The sequence below is a fragment of the Leptonychotes weddellii genome, chromosome 2, assembly GCF_054177405.1.
Source record: "Leptonychotes weddellii isolate Sample4059 chromosome 2, ASM5417740v2, whole genome shotgun sequence".
Taxonomy (NCBI): domain Eukaryota; kingdom Metazoa; phylum Chordata; class Mammalia; order Carnivora; family Phocidae; genus Leptonychotes; species Leptonychotes weddellii.
In genome coordinates this window covers 118,246,801-118,253,898 of record NC_138370.1, presented here as the reverse complement: position 1 = coordinate 118,253,898, position 7,098 = coordinate 118,246,801, and positions in this window count along the sequence as shown.

The following is a 7,098-nucleotide window of genomic DNA, read 5'->3' as shown; positions in this document are numbered from 1 at the left end:
TGCTTCTACTAGATTCTTGCATGTTCAGCCTTATATTAAAGTTGTGTACAGATTTTGACATACAATTCCCCAAACATGTATCGGATGCCTATTTCTATGCGAATGGCCTGTGCAAAATGCTGGGGACACAAGCATGAGTGAGACACAAATGCTGCCTTAAAGGACCTACTGTGTGATGGGGGAGTCGACTCATAATGAGAGGGCTTCAACGTGATGTGATGAATGTTCTCATGGTCAGCTGTACGATGCCTTGTAGATGGTAATGATGAATCAGTATTTGTTAAAGAAAATGGGGTTTAAGGCCACATTAACACAAACATGGATTCTAGATCCTCATAGCTGCATATATGCAAAGATAAATTAGTGCGTTTGAAGGAACAGAACTATCCTGCATGAAAATAAACATATGAAATGAGTAAGAACTTTTAGCAAAGTACCGTCATTTACAACTCTTTCCTTGTGATGTCTTTGGTTTTGGTATCAAGATAATACTGGCCTCAAAAAAGATGAGTTGAGCTAAGTTATTATTTTCTAAAATAACCCATCCTCCCCGCCCCCTTAATAAGCTGGGACTGCCCCGTTGCTAACAAAGCCGTATCTTATCTCCAAGCTATTTATTACCTTCTCCCACATCTCTTCCTGACCTTTTTTTCCTTAAAGGCTGCCTCCACCTTCATTTGAACCACAGTGACCTGTGAAAGAAGGTGAGCAGGGCCTATTAGCACAGCGTCTGATCCACCCTGGAATTCCAAACTCTCCTGGGGCCTGTCTCCACAAAGTTAATAACAAATCTCAGACTGTTTATTTCTGAACAGGTCCCTGAGAACCAGGCCCTGAGTCTCAGACCACAGCTCCCACTGCGTGAGTCTGTCCAATCTTTATACGCGGCTCGGCACTGCATAGACACACTTAATTATCTTTCTCACCTTTTGCTCCTTCAAATCCATTAATTGAAAGCTAGGCATCCAACACTACTGCCTGGTGATCTCAGGCCCTGGCCTCCGCAGATCCTATCTCTCCCCAGTGCCAGTTGCCGGGTCCCCCCTCAGGCAGCACTTTCAAACCCACAGACCTCTGAGCCTCCAAGAGGCAGGCTGGCCAGATCCTCCCCCGGCCCCCCCGGCCCCCGGGGGTGGTGGCCCGACCTCTCCTTGGCTGCCCTTTGTTAACAGTTTCTGTCACTCCAGATATAGTATCTGAAAGTAACAGGACTCTCCTTGCTTTACAGCGTCTTCAGTGTTGCCCTGGCTCAGTTGGCTCTCCTCCTAATTGTGAGTTAGGGAGACCAAGTTTAAGTTCAGGATTCAAAAGCACAACTTTGCAAGAGGCCATCTTCATTATAAATAGGCATGACAGGCCCCCAAGTGCTGTGTAAGAAGGAAGCCCCTGAGGGAGTCAAGACGAGTCACTTCAGTTAAACTCCACCCAGCAACCTCCTGTCAGGGAACATACAAATCAGGGAACAGTCCAAGTCGGTTCTTATGCCATCAGCTGGTCGTGTCACCTTGGGCTAGCCAAATTCCCTGAGTCTTGGCTGTAAATTAAGGGCTTGGACCTTAGATGATCTAGTTCTCACAGACTATGACTTCAGATGTAGGGTCACACATGCAGTATGGAGCTGAGGTAAGGCCCTGTGGGAACCCCTGTCCTTCCCCATTAATAGATTTACACAGATGAAACCTGATTACAAAATCACATCAAGAGCAGCCTTGGTTGAGTAATTAAAGCTTCTAACACCAAAAGGGGAGGAAGCATCACAGGTTGCCAAACAACTGTCAACTGTCCTTGTTAGCAAAAGAGTAGGTCTGGCTTGGCCTTGGTTTAGCTGCAAGGGATTGGGCCACTCTGGCCTTTTTCCCAACCAACCATTGCCGTCCCATGGAGCTACATCCAAACTGTCCTCATGGGAGTTTAGGGAGACTCCTGCCCCCTCCCCATTCTCAAAGTTTACAGACTAGAGCAATGGAACCAATTTCTCATTCTATCTACCTATCTTTCTGTTGTACATATACGTGTTTGCTTAATACTTGAAGGAAAATATTAATTAATGCAATCTCCCCCCTTATCAAATGGAATTCTTCCTCATTTGCTCCATTTAAGACAGTTGCTGCTTCTGTGCTCTATCTCATCACCTGGTTTCTTTCCTTCACAACACTTAACTACAATCTGTAATGCTTATTTATTTATTAACTTATTTATTAACTTTTTTTAATTAACTTACTTACTGTTGGTTTTTCCCATCCGAATCTAAGCAAGGTCATGAAACAGTCTATCTTGTTCATAGTTTTACCCAAGTGTCTAGCTCACTGCCTGGCACATATTAATTATTCAATAAATATTTGTGGAATATGAGACATGCCAAGATAACACATTTTTATATAACCACACACATACATAAGAAAATCACTCATTAGTGCTTACTACATGCCAGGCATTGTTCTAGGCACTTTACATGGGTTATCTCATTTAGTTCTTACATGAGAACAGTGTGAAGTGGGTGTCATCATCATCCCCAGTTTACAGGGAAGTAAACAGGCACAAAGTGGATAATGAACTCACCTAAGGTCACACAGTGAGCTGGGTGGGACTGGAACTGAATCCCAGCAATCTCTCTCCAGAGTCTGTGCACTTAACCATTATGCTATAAAAACTCTGAACAAATAATAACGCATTTAGCACATTTTGAGTCTCCTGGTGTGGGAGATGCTCTTGGCCGCTCACCCGATATCTATCTCAGCCTTCCCCACCTTTTTCTTGCCAACAAAACCTCTCTGGTTCAGAAAGGCCACGTGGCCCACCCCAGCACTAGGCCAATCTTGATAACTCCATGCTCCGTTGCTATTTACTCACATCTTCAGTCTTTTTTTCCATATAGGGGGCATGTGCCCTGGTTCTGGCCAACGAGAAACCAGAAGTCCATTGAGGACCTTTCTCTTCAAAGGAGATCCGCAGGAGCTAAGAACTCACTGATGCCATTTTTCTTCTTGCTGTGTATGTGGAGTTGCAAAGGCTGTACTGGGATCATGAAAGGATGAACATGAGCACAAAATGCCAACACACTCAGGATGGTAAACTAAAAACACAAGCCTGATGACATTGTGGAGTGGCTGAACCAAGTTGGGAATCACCTTCTTTCCGACTTCTTATTATAAGAGGTAATTAAATATCTGTATGTAACTTTTGTTTTAAAAGAGCTTTATGGTGGTACAATTTAATTTAGGCACCATGGGCGCCTGGGTGGCTCAGTCGGTTGGGCGACTGCCTTCGGCTCAGGTCATGATCCCGGAGTCCCGGGATCGAGTCCCGCATCGGGCTCCCTGCTCGGCAGGGGGTCTGCTTCTCCCTCTGACCCTCCTCCCTCTCATGCTCTCTGTTTCTCATTCTCTCTCTCTCAAATAAATAAAATCTTTAAAAAAAAAAATTTAGGCACCATAAAATGCTCCCGTGTTAAGCATACACTTTTAGTAAATTTACAGAGTTGTGCAATCACCACTACAATCCAGTTTTAGAACATTTCCAACTTGTGCTGCTTTGCGGCTGGTCCCCATTCGTACGACTCTAAGTAACCACTAATTTGCTTTCTGTCTCTATAGGTTTGCCTTTTCTGGACATTTCATAAACAAGTTTTTTTTTTTTTTAGTTAAAAGTATTCCTTTTTAAAAAAACATTTATTTGGCAGAGAGTACAAGCAGGGGGAGCGGCAGGGAGAGGGAAAAGCAGGCTCCTGCTGAGCAGGGAGCCCAATGTGGGGCTCGATCCCAGCACCCTGGGATCATGACCTGAGCCGAAGGCAGATGCTTAACCGACTGAGCCACCCGGGCGCCCCACTAAAAGTATTCCTAATTGCTATTCATAGTACATGGTTATGCAACTGGTAATGGAACCCACACTCAGGTGACAACAAAATGAAGGAAACAGGATGGCCAATAATACGGTATCAAGGGACCACATTCTGGAGCTAGCTCTTTTCCTAACCAGCTCTGTACCTTCGATAAGCTTTTAAACTTCTCGGAGTTGATTTTTCTCAATCATGAAATGGGAAAATTGAAGTGAATGGCTTTTAAGTTCCCTTCTGGATCTCAGATTCTAAACTATTTTCTTAAGAAATAAAGGCAGTGTTTGAGTTATTTCATAAAAAAAAAAACAAACCTCTGTTTCATTCAACAAAAAACCGATTAAGACAATCCCATTCTTCGATACATCTAAACAGTCATGTTAAGGTAGATAATTCCACTAAATGGGAGAACTGAGGATGTTATGAAATATCTATCAAAGAACGAGATCTGTATTGGGCAAGAAGGTTGTATACAAAAGAAAATGAATGAGTTGTTGCAAAAGGGTCATGTTTGTTTGGACCTCTTGTCAGAAACAAGGGTGAAGGATGCTTAAAACATGTTCTATGTATGGCACATATGAGTGCTTAGACATGAACATTTCTTTTGCAAAAGGGACGCTATGAATTAGAGTGTGTTATCTAATGATTATAGAGAAATAGGATCATATTTATACTTAAAAGTGTGTATGTTATTGTCAATTTTTTTTAAGAAGCTCTACACCCAACGTGGGACTTGAACTGACAATAGGTCCAAACAAACATGATTCTTTTGTCAAGATCAAGAGTCACATGCTCTACTGACTGAGCCAGCCGGGTGCCTCTGTTATTGTCAATTTTTTTAAAGGTGTGATAATGTTATTGTGGTTGCAGATATTTTTTTTAAAAGAGTCCTCTAGGGGTGATGGGACTATTCTGTATCCTGACTGTAATGATGGTTACATGAATCTACCCATGTGTTAAAATTTATGGAACTATCCACACCACAAAGGGGAAGTTTTACTGTATGTAAATTCAAAGATTAAAGTTAAAAAAGAGTCCTTGGCTTTTAGAGATACATGTTGAAATATTCATGGGTGAAATGATACAAAGTCGAGTATTTGCTTCAAATGATATGGGAGGGAGGCAAATGGTGGGGTGTAGATGAAACAAGATTGGTCATGAGTTGATAATTGTTGAAACTGGGTTCATTATACTCTCCAGGGGTTCATTACGCTCTCTTCTCTCTTTCTGTTTATGTTCAAAGACTTTCATGGTAAAAAGTGAAAAATAGAAAGCATTGGTGGGCAAGAATAAAGCTCTTCCTGCTTGCATGCCTAAAAGAAGCTTATTTCTGATTTCCAGACTGATGGCTCTCTCAGTGACAGGAGCCATCAGTCTGGACAGGAAAGGTGAAGTGACAGGAAAAATATATGATTTTTCTATATAACTTACGCACATTTCATGATATGAGAAAAGATTTTTTCATGTATATGACCCAGCTGAGTTGACTACATTTTAAAAGTTATCTTTATATCAAATCAGAAACTAATAGCTACCATATCGAGCACCTGCCTATGGTGGTCAGCAAAATAATACTTCAAATAAAATATCTTAAACCTTTATACCTCCCCCAGAAGATATTATTCCCATTTTACAAAGGAGAAAACCAAGGCTTAGTGAGGACAGGCTATATATCTAGCATAGTGCAATTGGAATGCAAATTCAGATCTAATTCCAGAGACTGCCTCTTACCCACTGGACAGTAGGACTTCTTCTGAGTGGGATGGCTTTTTTGGGTTCCATGCCACTTCTGCCTGCTACTCTTCTAGCATCTAGTACCTGTAACCTTCTTCAGAGGACTCCCGAGGGCTACTGGGTCAGCTTTGCCCCAGCCCAGAGAGCCAAAAGTGCACAGAGCTTACATCCCCACAAAATGGTGCAAAGCCAGTGATTCACTGCTCAGGGGTACCAACATCGAAGTCCCTTGCTCTGATGGAGACAAACTCTGAGGTGTAACGAACACTCCCAAGCCCCCCTGGGGATCAGGCAGAAGCAGAACCGGCACCTGAAATTGCACCCTCGCTCAGCGCCTCTTGCTTCCCTATCTTGCTTCCCCCTGTCCCTCACTGGCTTCCCCCTGGGAATATTTGTTTAATATATCACTTGCTCATGAACCCCTGTCTCAAGGACACCTTCTTGGGAGCCCAACCAAAGACAACTTCTTTCTCCTATTTAGATGCAGTTTCATTGTGAATAATTCCTTACCTAGGAAGTATTTATAAGAATGTTGATGTGTTTGTACATAGGTAAAGTCATAGATACTTAAATATTTGTGTATGCAATTATGGCAGTAACCGGAAATAGAGATGTCAAAGAAGCAGGGACAGGTATTACTTCTATAAAGATCACACTGACCTGTAATAAGAAGCTAAGGAATGGGCTCTCCTCTGCCACAGTGCCCACATGAGGACTCTAGTAACAGAGCTGTATGAGAACAGGCTTCCAAATGATGAGCCAAATACCATCTGATGAACCAACACTGCTTTAACCCATAAAGGCGGGGATGAGTGTTGGGAAGAGAGTCCAATGGTGTGGGTTGAAGAGGAAAGAAAAGATGCTTTGAAAAGACTTAAAACTGGGTCCTAACACCAGACTTTCCTGTAAGCCCCTTGCTGGAGAGCAGGCATCGCATTTATAGGGAACAGAGCCTAACTGTGTTGCATCCCTGGTGAGAAGAGGCTTTCAGTTTGGAAAGGATTCTCCTAGCCACAGCGTTGCGTTATCCACAGGAGATGTATTTCCATATCTAAACTGGAGGAATTCGTAGTCTGGCTCCATGACTTTCCAGTTGTGTGAGGCTGGCAAGTTACTTCACATCTTGGAACTTCTATTTCCTATTCTGTAAAACGGAACAATAACAACCAGCCCATATTGTTGTCGCGGGAATTGTATTAGATCCATGAACCATTGGAACATGAAACGAATTCAATAAATGATCATTCTTATGATTAGGAGAGCTGCAAATATTTTCCTTGGAATGTTTTTAGTAATGACATGGGGCTGGAGAGACTGCAAAGCGTGCTCATGCACTGCTAGGGGCACCTTCTTTAGAAAGAAATATGGCAGGGCGCCTGGGTGGCTCAGTCGTTATGCGTCTGCCTTCGGCTGGGGTCATGATCCCAGGGTCCTGGGATTGAGCCCAGCGTGGGGCTCCCTGCTCAGCAGGAAGCCTGCTTTTCCCTCTCCCACTGCCCCTGCTTGTATTTCCTCTCTCACTGTCTCTC